Raw genomic sequence first — 15,892 nt, 5'->3', positions numbered from 1 at the left:
ATTTCTGGATTGTTCCGACCGCAGCCAGGAGTGAGCCGACGTACGGGAAGTGAAAATCCGCCCAGCGGCGCCAGCACGGATATATATATATATATATATATATATATATATATATATATATATATATGTGTAGGTATTTGCCATTAAAGCGCTAAAACTGGAAACCCATGGCAATGACCCGCAATGCCACAGTTCTGAACTGTGATGCCAGACAAGCCAGATCATCGGACCCGCGTGTGTGGAGGACGGGACCGGCGCGGCCGGTCGGCGGCGCTGGGCTTACCGTGGGGGTAGGCGGCGCTGGGCTTACCGTGGGGGTAGGCGACGCTGGAGGCGATGGTCTTGGAGGCCGCGCCGGCCAGCATGAACTCCACGAAGTCCCAGCTGGTCTTCACGGAGGGATCGGCCGTGCTGCCCGGAAAACAGGCGGCCGGTCAGACGGACGCGCGCGCGCTCGGACGGCATCCGCCAGCGAGAGCGGCCTTGTGACGCTTCCGCCCACCCGGTATCACGGCCATCATCCCGCGAGAGCAGCCGCGATGGTGCGGCCCAACACTACATCAGCGGCTGGGCGGAGGGCGCCCTCTGGCCCACCAAAACCAGACCAACGTAAAAAGCCGTCGTCCGTGCCAGGCGACGACTTTCGAGCGAAAACGACAGTTGCTTTATGCGGTGCGTCTCACACAGGGAATGGACACGTATCTGCGGTGAGTCTCTCATACGTCACAGGTGGTGCACAAATATTAAACACATAAAAACAAGAATACTATGCATCTTCTAACCCACAACTCATAGAACGCAACATAGTTAGATGAATTGAATTAAAGTCCCGTTTGCTGAGCGACAATAACAATCTGAGCGGTGGCCAGTGTTTGTGCCCGGATTTCACTCCCAACCTGTTGGAAAGAGATAATCACTACCAGCCGGATACGTGGGAGAAACCCCAGCCCGATATGTGACCACCTATCGACTGAGGTACGAGCTACGCGAAGCTAGTCGGGGAACACCACACACGACCGGCGACGGACGAGACCTTTACAGCAGGGCCGGGACAGAGGCAGAGGTCGGAGCCGGGCCAACAAAAGACGGGGCACGGGCCGGGACAGAGACAGAGGCCGGGGTCGAGCTGCCGGGCCAGCCTCACACAGACGTGCACACCTGCACACGGCCAGACAAAGACACGCCATTGCCTCCGAGGACAACGAGCGACGCGAGAACACCTGTCCTTCGCCCGGCGCTCCATGCCCTCGGCTGCGACAGCAGACATGCCGGCTTCGGAATGACAAACGCCAGCCACAACTCAATCCCATATGTGAAACGGAAGACGACGAGCACAGCGGCCAGCACTGCTCTGCCAGACGGATGACGCCGGCGTCGGGCGCTGCCAGCGCGCGCGCCGACCGTCGATCGTCGACCGCCGGCGGTCGTGCTGCCAGCGCACACATCGCTGCACATTCCCGCGCGCCGAAATAGGCCGGCGGCGGCAGCAGTGACGTTGGCTGGGCGCCGCCGGCCGGCTGCCACCCCCCGCCGCCGGCGCGCGCTCGCCGGTGCCCTGCCCACTTACCGGTACATCTGCAGCTGCCGCTTCAGCCGCTCGTAGATGACGAAGTGGATCATGGTCTCAGTGATGCCGAAGTAGGAGGCCGTGATGCCGCGGTAGAAGCCGCGGATGCCCTGCAGGAGCGACACGTGTTACCGGCCGTCATCGTCTCAGGGGAGGCGACAGCCAGCGAGCGCCGGCGCGCTGCACACGGGGACAACGCACGCCCCAGCAGGCCGGCACCGAACGCCACCCAGGACTAGCTGACAGCCGTGAAGCGTGACAGCCTGGGACGCGGCCTAAGCAAAGAGCGTGGCGCGGCCGACCACACAAGGAGGGAGATGACTGTCATAACCACTTGACATTTGCAGCACGTCTCGCGCCCGAACATGCGCATCGACGCAAGGATAAATGCATCGCCGTCGAGGTAGACCAAACTGTTTACTGACGGATGGCGCGCCGGCCTTCGACCGTGGACCGCACGTGGCGAGGGGCTCGAGGCCCCGCTGGGATCCGCACAGCCGTACAGTCCCGGAGCGTCCGACCGTGCGCGGCCGTGAGGATGGTCTTCAGGGGAACAACAGCCGCCCTCCCTGCACGCGCCGCGGCGCAATGGAACGCTGCTTCGGCACAGGTGGCTTGCGCTGCGAGCCAGTGGCAGTACAAGCGAGTCAAGCCAAGCCAAGCCAATGGCAGCAAGGACCAGCGGACTTCAGCATCGCGGTATCGCTCCGGGAACACTAAGGACCTAAAACGGACGAGTACCGAATGCCATACGGGGAGATGAGGGTCGGCTAGGCTTGATGGATGGACCACTCAGCCGCCAGTCGTCCGGACTGACGGCATGAGGTCCAGGCATGCTGGCCAAACACCAACTGGCCGCTCTATTCCGGACTCTTAGACTCCATTTATGAGCCCGTGCGCTGCCTTTGGGGCCACCAGCTGTGCCGCCATGCCTAATTGTGCCAAAAGGACGCTTCAAGATGCGTCTGCGAGAAAAATCGGGGAAGCTAATTCAAACAATGCATACAAATGGGCACGAGATGAAACAAAATGGAGACATGACAGCTATGGGACAAAGTCAAACGATTGCATCACTCATCAAATAAAGCGCTTTGGGCCAAAGTCAAAGGATTGCGTCAGTCGTCGAACTGGTACAGTTCGCAGCCCTCACGTTATTTGAGTCGCCCTGACCGCGCCCGAGAAAGGCGAACCGGCCAATAGGACCGGCCGCTGACTCGACACTCGTCCCTCTGACGTCAACAGTGGCCTCGGACGGCGGCGGAATGTCGCCAAAGCGCCCGAGGCTCCGAGAGGCGACGGCCGCGTGACGCCAGCCAGACCTGCGTCTATGTCGCGAGGTCACAAAATGGAAGACGGAGATCACTGCGCCCTCGTCTGTGGAGTATTTATTATCGCGTGATCAGGAGGTAATTTCGTCCCAGTGTCGGACACATAATATATTCCGAACAGCCCGCGTTTTCATAAACGCGAGGTTGCTGCTCTATGGACGAGTCGCGGCAATGCAGGGATCGCAAAAAAGCCTCGCGGGCGTGGTGCAATGCTTGTACTACACTTCTCTCTCTCACATAATTACGACTCCAAGTTTTCTTATCTTATTTGCTTCCGGCGACGAAACCATAACGAATTAAGAGGAACGGACCAATCGGCGCAGTGCATACAAAGGTAGGGCTGATCAGGCAAACGCAACCGCCGAAAAAAAATTGATAACGAGACCTACATTGAGTAGGAACAGCCCCGTGCAAACACACTGCGTGGTCATCATAATTGATAGCGGCATAATCTGACCGTGAAGCGGTCTGGAACGCCAGCGGCGGACGGCCGCGCGGACGACCCGGGCATTACCCACTTCATCGCTGGGCAGCGATGCCCTTGCTTGTGCTATTGGGTGGCCCAGGCAGGACTTTCCATTCGTCTCATTCACGGAGAGGACCGAATCATAGCAGCTGTTCATCTGACGCCAGAAAGCACAGTTCTTCACAGGAGCGATGCGTCGTTCCGCGAAAATGGATGTCCGGGAAATCCGGCCGAAGTCCGCAGGCGGCTAGCCTTGACCGCGTTGGGCCCGCGGCCGGCAGCGGCGGCCAACAGCCGCACATTCTAAACAGCCGCTCAAGCCTCCGTGGGGATCACGCGCCAGCCGCGTGCTGCCGGCGCGGCGACACGTGTGGCGGCGGCCAGCCTCAGTCAGGGGCGGCGCCCCTCCCCCTACCCCAAGCTCGACGGCGGCCGGCCGACGGCCGATGCCAGCCACGCGTGGCCCGCCGCGCCACCTCCACCGGACGTGCACGCCAGCGGCCGCTGCACCAGGACTCGGCCTGACTGGGCCGGCCGCTCGGCCGGCTGACCCTGGACGGCGCGGAAGCGCGGCCGGCCGACCCGACCGCGCTCCGGCGGCTCGGCGGCGCTCGGACCGGGTGCCGCCCGGCCGGCGACGCCGGCGCGGCCGCTTGGACGGGTCGGGCGTCGGCACCGGCCGGCCCTCGCGCGCAGGCAGACGGCGGGAGCTGCCCTCACCTGCTGCGAGTAGACCCGGTAGATGCAGTCGGAGAGGCGCAGCCGCTTGCCGAACTGCTGCTGGTCCAGCTGCAGGCGCGTCTTGATGAACCAGATCGGGTTGGTGAGCGTGCAGGAGGTGAACCCTGACAACGGGACGGACGGGGTCACGGATCGGGTCATCGGGTCATCAGCGCACCCCCAAACCCCGCTTCCACGCCACCGGGCGGCACGTTACTGCCTCGCAGGGCCCTACGGCCAGGTCACGGTCGGTCAGGGCGCCACGGCATTCTCACATGACTCTCCCACACCGGTTCAGAGCAAAACAGGAACGAAGCGAACCAGCCAGCACTAGGAAATGGCCGTATAGCCAAGGCGATCCAGTCCATTAAGGGGGCTTCCTTATCAGCGCCGAGCTGACAGATAACTATTTCAGTGACAGACTGTACATGGTCTAACGATTAAGACATCGTCTCATGATGACATGCAACGAGTTGTCAAGCATGCACAATGAAAGCACTGTTGCTCTCCAGCGGATCGCGATCTGCCCAGACATGCACGGCTGGGAGGGTATCGCTTGTCCAGCACTGTGCGCTTCTGGTAGCTGAGCTGCGCGGCAGCGACAGACGGAAGAGATCAGTACCGGCAAAACGGCGCAGAAGGCGCGCCGCGACTCGAAAATCCCGAGCCGGGCCTGACACGCCATGGCCGATTCCATATTGATCCAGCGACTTAGCCATTGGGCGGGAATTAGAGAGAAAACCGGCTCTCGTGGGATACGGAACAAACGTCCGGTGCTTCCGACTGTCCATTATGCCGGCCGGTGGTGAATGACTGTCCTCCAAACAACAGAGCTGGTCAGAAAAATAATCGTGAAAAACGTCGTGCGCATGATTTTCGTATCAAACAGTAAGTTCTATCAACGCGGTGGACGGTAGGAACCGCTTCTCGAAATAAAAACACCTGCAATGAACTCCTATTGCATGTTCATATTAAAAACAGGACCAGGCGCACAGTGTGCCCTGCAACATTTATAAGCTACGAAAGCACCAATAAAAGATTCACCTCTGCAAAACTTTGAATTGCATTTGACCTTCCAAAGTTTTCTTTTGTCCTTTCCCCACAGCGGACGGGAAATTATTATCGCAAAAGGGACCTTTTTGACCCCGATCGAGTCAGGAACTTAATATTGCCATGACACATTTAAAGCACGCTTACCGCGCACTCACCTCCCCCATGGCCCATGTCCGCGAACAAATTTGCTAGCTATCGCGCCATGGGCAGGAAGCTTTCTTAAAAAAGGAAAATGCGATGTTCACCAAGGGAGCAGTCATTCATTTTCACCCATTTTACTTAGAAACAATTTCGCCGTACGTCCGACCCCTCAAAACCCAAATACATCCAGTACGGAGTGCCCCCCCCCCCCCCCCCCCTGGCCGACATCTCCGGTTCGGTAGTTAAGCTGCCTGGGGGGCAGCGCCAAGCCAGAGCCGGCTGACCGGGCCAGCGAGCCGCGCCACTGGCCAGTGGTGGTGAGCGGGCCCCGGCCAGCCCCCGGCCGCAGCAGCACCCGTCTAAACACAGCGGCAGGCCCCCGCCGCCATACACCGCCCGACCTCGGTCCGGAGCTGAAGGACACAAGGTGAACATGTGGCGCCCAGGAACCGGCCCAGCTCCCTTCCGGCCGGCGACGGAACTGAGGAAGGATGGGGCGAGGGGCAGGGGAGGGCGAAGGACGCGTTCTAAAACCAACTCGCAGCGTTTTTGCTGCTACTGCGGTTCCTTCCGCAACCTCGTATTCTATGTCTCACATGCGGCAAGATAAGAACAGCATGAAATGTCCTCTGCAGGCACAAAGCTGCGTACGGGTTTCCGGGGACGGGACAGACCGGAAGACAGGAGTCGGTACACGCGAGGACAGCCCAGATGAAACCGAACCCTCCCGAACGGTCGCCGTCGGAGCTGAGTGGTCCTCACGTCTCACCGACACCGAGGAATTCGGCGTCCCACTGGCGTGGCGCGTATCAAAACAGGCGGCTTACAACAGTATGCGCGACCCAACACAACTCCAGCAGTGCGCGTGCTCCAGCAGCACAGCCCCGTCTCTTTGCGCAGTAACTGTTACAAATACTTGTGCTGTGTTACGCTGCATGCACCATGCAACCGTGATAGCCTACGCACTGTGATGATGACGATTGGAGCCGAAAGGCATGCCGAAGTCCGATGTCACGCTGTGTCCAAGCCAAGCTGTTGATTATTTTGTTTTGACATATGGTTATTGATATTTCAAGCAATCTTAATTTTCCAAGCAGAGCTTCAGACCGCAGCAGTGTTAGAATTACAAACCAGCCGCCCATCCCACGGTATCAGACCCACCCGAGGGAGGACGTATCGCTCATTGCGAAACAAAGACCGGCGACACCGGTTCACGCAGACGAACAGATCCCAGCACAAGGCCATTTCAGATCCGTAGAGTTCAACGCTCCGCCAACAATGGGCACATTTAACAGCGTAGAAATGTGGAGCCAGTCTCCGGACACTAGATCGCGACCTCCAGGACGATGGGTGCATTCATGCTGTTACAATGCTCGTCACGCAGCAACCCTAGATCTTCAGATGCTAGTCCCAGCGTACGTTTAAGTAAACTCTTGCCGGCGAGACACGGACTCGTCTGGTGCACAGTCGACGTTTTCCTTTCGCCAGTTAGCATAAATGTTTACCATTCGGCCGCCGCCAGTATATACAACATTCCCGACTACCGCTGGACATAACCGGACATTTCTGGATATGTTCGCCGCGGTGTACTATGTCCGGGGTGAATGAGATCACCGTCCGGTCCCAGTAGTTTTCCAACAGCTGGCCGATACGTGGACGCCCGTCGGTCAGCCGGACGGCCCGAAAGGGGCCCTCAGCGGCGCGCCAGGGGGCCGCGGAGGGGGAAGGGCCGCCCGAGCTGGAGACCACTGCCGGGGGCGCCGACGTCCAGGGCTTGCTGTGCGCGCGGGAGGACGGACACAGCACGGACGGGCCGCCCCTCACAACGGAAGTTTACTGTGTCCCGGAAACACTCAGTCCCAAGGATCGACTGCGCTAAAGGTTCGGAACGATTACGAGGAATTGGGCGCATCAAAATGCGTGTCTGGTCCAGTGCATACCAAGCTGCAATATACTTATCTTTTCATACAATGCTCATGCAATGCTTTGACCTAAGAACGGACCCCATGCGTGAAAATGATGCGTTAATGGCGACTATATTACCTGTATTTTGGTTTCAAGCGTCACTGCCGATGTGAATTGAGTCGCACTACTTCAATCCTTTCGTCGTTTCAGTGGTAATATGTCAAGATTTGTAGGATTAGAATGAAGCAATCATAAACCAAAAATCTTCCGCCAGTTCCACGTAAATAAAATGATTAATAGTAGGGATAATACGGAACCTGCAAATAATGAGGAATTCATGACAGGAGTAGGAACAATTCGTGCAGGACATCGATTGTCTGACGTCCCCCGGTGTTTATTTCTGAGAGAGCATAACCAGAAAACTGATGGCAAGAAACGGCTTTCAATCCCAACAAATCGCGCACTAGTGAAATTTTGTCATTTGCTTGTTTTTGCTTCCGGCTGTAACAACATACACCAAGGCGAGGCCGTAATGAGATTTTTATCACCGTATACTCGCTTCACATGGGCTACAGGCTAAGGTCAAAATGTTGTGAAATTGCCAAAACATTAAGAAAACAGCTTACTGTGAAAAAATGTCTGAAATGAATCAGGAAGTATGATGTGTCCGTCTGTGCCCCGCTACAAGCCAAAAAAGAAAAAAGGCTAGCGGGCGCAATGGCGAAGGGCGTAGCATAAGGGTAATAGATGCAGCCAGCAACAGGAGCCAACGCAAGCAACAGCCAGGACGGGAGGGTAATTCGCACAGGACAGGAAAGTGGGCCACCAAGCCGCACTTTCCAGTTGTGTAACTGGCGTCCTACGAGCGTCGCCCGGGTCAGTACCGGATCGTTCGTGACAAGTGTGACGTGACAATCAGCTACTGCGGCCAGTCTCGTCACGGTAGAGAGCAGCGAGGTAAGCCAAAACGGCCGCCAGCCCCGAACCCGGGTCTTGCGACTGTGAGAGCGCTCTTCCTTCGCGCTGCCGCAGCTCTGGAAGGTGGCTCACCTGCACACATGGCCGATGTCATGTGCACGACGGGAGACTCGGGAGTGAGGCGACGGTTCAGGAACTTCTTCGAGTTTGATAGGCGCAGAAATAGATGGCTCTAGAAGGAGCGACTCCAACCAGGTTTGGACCCAGTCCCTTGAAGAGTGCATAGGGACCCTCTTTTTCCACGATAATCCTGCAATGATTGCCGCATGTTAGGCACTGCATGAAACCGACATAATCTACTGACAATACCATCGATTAACCTAATTATTATGCAAGTGTTTGGTACCTAACAGAACTGTCGCACCTGGGCCGAATGAGTGGCACTAGTCGCTTACGCGCTTACACACCGCCTTTCCCTTTTGCATTTCCATCGTCGACGATATCTACTGATCGGGTAGACGGGTTCTTTCCCTTGTGCGCAGCCGCACGCCGCCTGGTCGTGCCGGTGCGCGCGGCACCGCTTGTGACCCCGTCCGGGCCCCGCACCTGATGCAGCGCAGCGCGGCGCCGCGTCTGACCCCGTCTGATCCCGCACCTGATGCAGCGCAGCAGTCCGGCCGACCGGCCGGACCGCTCGAACGGTGGGCTGACGATGAAGTGGGCGTCGCGCGACGGCCGCACCGCCGCCGTGGAGAAGTGCGAGCGCTGGCTCCGCTGCACGCTCTGGCACGTCACCGCGCCCCGGCCGTACGCCTCCGACGCGATCGACGGCACGTGGAGGTCGAAGCCACTCTGCGAGGACTGCAGCCGGGTCTTGACCACTTCCAGCGGGCAGGTGGCAATGGCACCCATTGTGCCGCCCATGCTGCAATAGGATTGATAACTGTAACTTCCAGCGGGCAGGTGGCAATGGCACCCATTGTGCTGCCCATGCTGCAATAGGCTTGATAACTGTAACTTCCAGTGGGCACGTGGCAATGGCACCCATTGTGCCACCCATGCTGTGGTAGCTGTGACTTCCAGTGGGCAGGTGGCAATGGCCCCCATTGTGCTGCCCATGCTGCAATAGGATTGATCATTGTAACTGGTTGGTTTGGCATTGTTGGTCATTTTTATGACATAGAGAAGGGCACTAAGTTTTGTTTTGCTTCTCAGCTATATTCCAGAATTCTTAAGAAATATTTCATAGAACTGATGAATGTAGAGTTTCCATAAACATGTAATGCAAGAAAAGGTGGCATATAGCACAGATTCTTATTACTTATGAATGATGATGATAATCTATCAGTGTCTACTTAAACAACTCAATTTCTCCACATTACTATAAAATAACATAATGTGTAAGTACAATACTGATCCTATCAAGTTGAATGGCTTGGCTGTAATCTCCTAGATGTTTGCCAGATTTGATTTTGCCCTTTTCTCTATTTTGCTATGACAGCTACTTTGCTGTTAATGCATATCCAGGGGTGTAGGTTCCTTTTCAGTTTCGGGGGCTTCAACCTCTCCCCCCCTCCCCCTCCCGACATGGACTTAATTGACCCCAACTTTGTGTAGAACATGGGCAAAATCCAGGAAGAAAACCTGTTTTTGGAATATTCTGGGGGCAGGTTAGCTTTGCTTTTTACAGTGTAGCCCACTTTCTCTGCCATATATTTTGAGGAACCATGCCCCTAGGTAAACCTGCTTAAGCTACATGCTAAATCCCTGCCAAAAATGACCCTATGATGAGAAAACTGCTCTGTGATGCCCAGAGTATAATAGCTATCCTAGGCTAAAATGATAATTACTACTAGAATGTTTTTATTATTGTCATGGCAGCCTTACATAATGCAATCAGCACCCATATCAGTCAAGGTCAGGATGGTGATACATCACATCATTCAAGCAGCAAACATCCAGTGCCTTCTAGGTGCTGGATGGATGCAAATCAACATAATGTAATGCAGTGGCAGAACTCCAAATGCCAGATGCAAGAAATGTAGGTGGGTCATCCACAAGTCACTGCTGAATCAGTCATGAAAATATCATGAGCCTCATGCCAACATTATGATTTTGGGAAAATGACCACATACCTGACCAGCACTAAAAACCATGCCCACAGTGAAAGCCAGTATACCCATTCACTTACCCTCCAGCAAAAAGATGCACCAACGTTTCTCGTGTAGACATTTCTAGTTTCGCGCCTGCTGCACGTTAGCAGGGTGAGAGAATAAACAGCGTCTTCAAACAAACTCACAGCCACTGCAACTTCCCGAGCGATTTTCCATCAACTGATGGCACGGTGGCCTGGGTTTGCCTCTTCTACCACTTCAACCAAAAAGCACGACCTTCTTTTCCAAACTTCCGAAACACCGGATGCGGATCCACTGCCCCAGCGCGCAGGTGTTGTCCGGGGGTAGTCACACTCGATGACACATGTTGGACGGTGGCCACGTTAACGCCTTCTGGTCGCCGACACCACCCGCCCGCCCACAGCCACCAGGCCGTCAACGGCCCTACTACGAAGCTCGCTGGAAATAATCGCTCGCCAACCCCTCCCAACCACTTTCGTTCTGCGCTGGCCCCTGCGCGCACCCGCCGGCGTGCAGCAGTCACTACTGTCCACGTGAAACAGTTTACGCTACAAACAGAAAACGATCAGCCATTGGGTACCGTTAACATGAGAGCTGTTATACTTCTTGTGATTGGTCTACAATTCAGCTTGTTCACGTGATCGCTATTTTGGCGGCATACGTGACGCGCCTCTGGCTATTAGTACTGGCATTATAAATTATGGAGTCGGAATTGTGTAAACATGTCAGTATGATGCATGTTATGGATTTTTGGTAAGTTTAAACTTCAGGATACTAATCATTTGTAGCACTGATAATTTTTTGTGTAAGATCTTACCCGAAAATTAATCTAAGATGACATAACTAACATAAGTTTGGTTACAGATTTCTTGGAAAGCTTTCCGAAGTGTTGTACATTTTCTAGGACAGTATTTATCGGCAATGTCTATCACAATGTTTATGTGTGCTTATGGGGACTACCGGATAATTTTCAGGGCCATGGTTCGTAAGGAGAATCTTTTTTCACCATGCCTATCTATGACCGTTTGCTATGCTTGGCGCATGCGATACGAAACTGATGGACTGTTGGAAGCGGTTTGAGGTGCATTATAGTGGGATGGTCGCGTTGTATCCCTGTGCTAAAATTCATGCGGGCAGTGCGTCCAATTCGGATCTCCTTCATATTAAGCTGAATCCAGATGTTTTAAGCTCCCGTATCTAAAGTAGACAGCATTGAAAATCATTGCTGCGGTGTCACCGCTACACCAGATTTTTTTGGACATAGGGGTGTTGTGGCCCGGTCCATGTATACATACTCCTGTGCTGTATTTGAGAGGCTCAGTGGCTGTTATTGCTCCAGGTAGTAATCAGGTTTCAAACATCAGCTGGCTCTATGATATGGTTGCATTTGAAGGGAGATTCCCAGTCAATAAAATAGGTACATAGGGCATGGGCAATGACTCAGTTGTGCATGGGTAATAAGAGGCATTGCCAGTATTACATGAGCACCTTCTTACCCAAGGACCCTACAGAAGCTATAAGAGATGGGATAAGAGCTATCACAACTATGGAAATACTGCAATAGGAAATCATGCATACTTGCAGAAGCCTCAAATGGGCCCCCCCAAGGTAAAACTTGCATCACTGTGCCCCCACCCATAGGGATAAAGTATTTCATGAGTCAAAAAGAGACCACAATTAGCAGAATATTGGTTTTATCCATGCATGGCAACTTAAGTTTTCAAGTAATCATTCATGTGTATTAAGGGCATTACATTTCTCCCCACTAGCTTTTTACACCTTGAGCACACACACACACACACTTGCATGTAATCCTAAGATTGTGTTATTGTCTGTTTCAAAAGAAGTTTCAGGCAAAAATGCTTTGAAGAACATATGAAAAAGCTGAAAATTTCAGCACAATGCAAGCTGGCTGGGTGGTGCAGTAAACAATGAATGAGCATTTTGCATAAGGCATGTTGGTATGGTTGTTGGCAACACTGGCATGTATTATCTATAACATGGTCTGCAAACATTCACCATGAACATATGATATGGGTTCCACACCTTTGCTGAGCAGTGCAGTAGGCATACTTGACAGTTTGCATGCACTGCATGCACATCATCACGTCATTGTTCAGCATCCATGCATACAGCCATGTTATCACCTATCCACCTTTATCATTATCACCTTCAAACTGGTCCTGCACCAGGGAAGTGGCATACAAGATGGGCAGCACATCCCTGCACTAACATTCTCACTCTTGAGCCATGCACAAGTGTGTCCACCTCAAGAGAATGCTTCTGAGGAGGTGGGTAGGACATCCCGCACCAGCACGCCCACGTCTGCACCATCCACCAGCAGCAGGACAGGTGCACCATTGGCGGACAGCATCTCAGCTGGCGTCGCTACCAGTCGGTCCACCTCGAGTGGTGCGGCGGCCGCGCTCTCGGGCGCTACCGACGGCGCTGTGCCAGGCAGGAAGGCAGCAGCCGGCGGCGGGTCGTCGGCGCCCAGCAGGTCATCCTCGGCGGCGGCCCCCTGCTCGGTCCGACACTCGGCGACGGGCGGCGAGGCGGCCGGCGTAGGAGCGTTCTGCCGTTCCTCCTCCGCCGTCGCCGCCGGCTCCAGCAGCGTGTTGGGCCGCCGGCCGATCTCGGGGAAGCGGCCGCTCGGCCTCAGCCACCTTGAGCTTGTGCTTGCTGTACAGGTGGCGCTTGAGATCGAGGTTGAGTTCGTAGAGGCGCGGGCAGAGCGGGCAGCGGAGCGTGCGGCCGTTGCGGTGGCGCGCCAGGTGCACAGTCAGCTGGTACTGCAGCCGAAACTCGGCGCCACACACGTGGCACACCTTGGCCGCGCCGCCGCCGTGCGCGCGCCGGCGGTGGGCGTCGCACGTCTGCTTGAACTTGAACCGCTTCTGGCAGAGATCGCAGGCGAAGCAGCGCTCGGCGCTGTGCGTGCGCAGGTGGCTGCGCAACCCGCTGCGGCCCGTGAAGACGCTATCGCAGTGCGGACACTTGTCGGCGCGGCCGGCATGCAGCAGCAGGTGCTTCTGGAACGACACGGGGAACTTGAAGCGCTTCTCGCAGACCCGGCAGCGGAAGCCGGCCGTCTTGTGTTTGTAGAGGTGCGTGCGCAGGTAGTGGAGGGAGCAGGTCTGCGTGCAGTACGGGCAGCGGACGGCCGTGCGTCCCAGCAGGCTGAGCTGGAGGCGGCGGGCGCGTGTCTCCAGCCGGCGCACCAGCTCGCCGTACACGGCCGCCACCGGGTCGGACGCGTCCGGCTGCTCCGGATCAACCGGCGCCGAGTCGTGGCTGGCGTTCATGTGGTCGATGAGCTGCTCCTGTCGGCTGTACATCTGCAAACAGCTGTCCGACCCGGGCGGCGGTGTCAGCGGACAATATCGACATCATTCGGAGACCGGCAACGAAAGCATCCAACGTGAGGCGCGACTGCCCACCAAAACGCACCGTACGGAGGACGGAATAGGGGGTGTCACAGTCAATATCGCTGACTGGCAACCGACGCGCGACGAAAGGTCGGCGTACCTCAAACTGTTATGGTGCAAGATGTTGTGCGTGAACCCTTCGCCCTCCGCACGAAGACGAGCATTCATCCGCATTCCCGACCCCTAGTATCAGCCTTGTCACGACCTCGAGTGTGTTGTCCACACATCGTTGCGACCTCTCCCGCCGCGTTAGCGAAGCCAGTACTGCACCAGCCGCACTAAGGGCCGATTGATCAATAGGTCGACGATCCTAGCTCGATTCCGCCTGACCGCAGTCGCGTCCCGACCACCCACACGATGCACATGTAGTTGGACGTGTGGGCGGACACCAGGTGGTCGGCCGCCTCGGTGGGGTCGGCCAGGCTGACGTCGCAGCAGCCGCAGTGCAGCCGGCCGGCGTGCTGGTCCGTCACGTGGCCGGCGGCGTCCGAGGCGGCCAGCAGGCAGCAGCAGGGTGGACACCATACGCGAGCCGCCACGGGCTGCTGCTCCTCGCTGTCGGCAGCGGAGCAGGGTCAGCACAGAGGTCAGCACGCGGGCACCAGGCACGGGACGCCACGGGCCGCTGCCCCTCTCGCCGGCAACGGAGCAGGGACACACTGAGGTCAGTAGCAGGCGGGCACCAGGCGCGGGTTGCTACGGGCCGCTGCTCCTCTCCCGGCAGCGGAGCAGGGTCAGCACGGAGGTCAGTAGGCGGGCACCAGGCACGGCTCGCTGCGGGCCGCTGCCCCTCTCCCGGTAGCGGAGCAGGGTCAGCACACCATGAGCCCAGCAGGGCGAACACCAGCCACGGGCTGCTGCTTCTCGTTGCTGGCAGCAGAGCAGGGTCAGCAGTAGCCCACGCCACATGAGCAGTGAAAATACAGACGTATAAGTGCAGTATGGATTATTCCACGCTACCCCAACCATCAGTCCAATCTTTGTCCCACTTCCAATTTGATTTATCATCACAGATCTAGACGCATCACATCTAGACGCTGTTTGGTATTGGGGGCTATCTTGCGCTCCGCACAGTAATCTGAATAGTCTACTTCGGTGAACTTATCAAAGAAAGCGTGGGCGAATTCGGACCTATGAGGCCGGGGAAGGCGCGACTGGCTCTGACCAACACTACGAACACCTGGCAATGGTAGGTCAATAAGGTTGGGGGAGGGCGGGTCTAGGGAAACAAACTAACCGTTAAACGAAGAGAACTTCGGATCGGGTTTCGACAAAAGCACTTAAGAATTCTAGATCACATTAAACAGTTCATACAGGTTATGCATTTGGCTCCTTCTCCTAGAACATCAAGTGGCCTCGACGCATCACGCAGCACTTCGCCTACAAGACTGAGGGGTCACCCCACCCCCAGGGCAGCTCAGGTCCCGTGCTACTGCCCTGAGCACAGCCGGGTCCGGCCGCGTCCCACCAAAGCGGGCAGCCTCATCCCTACCTGGCCACCTTGTGTAGCCGCTCCACGTGCAGCCGGAGGTTGCGCTCGGTGCGGAACGAGCGGCGGCACATGTGACAGAAGCGGCCGGCGGCGGCGGCAGCGGCGTCCGCGCGCGGCCGGCCCCGCCGCGCCGCCGGCGCCACCTGCCGACAGGCGTCGAAACAGTGCGGAGCGCGTCTACACGCGGACGGCACGGAGTCCGACCATGCTGCGTGCTCTTGAGCACATAGGACGCTTCAACAGGGAATTTATGTGAACGCTCAGAACTGCTCGGATGAAAGATAACGACACACAGCTTGGCTATTTGCCATGTCCTGTTGAGCTTAACCTGTTTACCATGATCTCTATCAATCACTGGAAATTAAAAACGGTTCATTTGTAGAAATAGCGTGACCTGTGACCATGAACTGTGATCATCACCCGCCTGTTTTCGCGTCAAAGGACAAATGACAGCAACCCGCGTCTTCAAAATCCGGCCCATTCGAACGTAGGTACCCTCCGAGGTAAGGACATCGCGAAACCATTACAATTGGACAATGCATACCGTTTTCCTTGGTACGTCCAAACATGCCTCCTCTACGTCCTGCTCGTCCTCCATCATGGTAGATAACACCCTCCTTCTGGTTCTGAGGGACCAGCTGGGCCGACCGCCTGTCCAGTCGCGGTCACTGGGGTCGTCTGGTGTCCACTCCTCCTCCTCCTGCGCCTGCTTCACCCCAGACGAGTCCCTGGCGCGCAG

At 56.2% G+C, this 15,892-nt stretch overlaps 1 pseudogene; it reads right to left on the bottom strand.

The window, feature by feature from the left end:
- Positions 1–15,892, bottom strand: part of LOC119096665 (uncharacterized) — a 29,413-nt pseudogene that overhangs the window by 4,332 nt on the left and 9,189 nt on the right.

Source organism: Pollicipes pollicipes, unplaced genomic scaffold (genome assembly GCF_011947565.3).
Source record: "Pollicipes pollicipes isolate AB1234 unplaced genomic scaffold, Ppol_2.1 Scaffold_4295;HRSCAF=5057_pilon_pilon_pilon, whole genome shotgun sequence".
Classification (NCBI taxonomy): domain Eukaryota; kingdom Metazoa; phylum Arthropoda; class Thecostraca; order Pollicipedomorpha; family Pollicipedidae; genus Pollicipes; species Pollicipes pollicipes.
The sequence above is the reverse complement of the archived record's forward strand: the minus strand, read 5'-3'. Positions and strand labels throughout refer to the sequence as shown.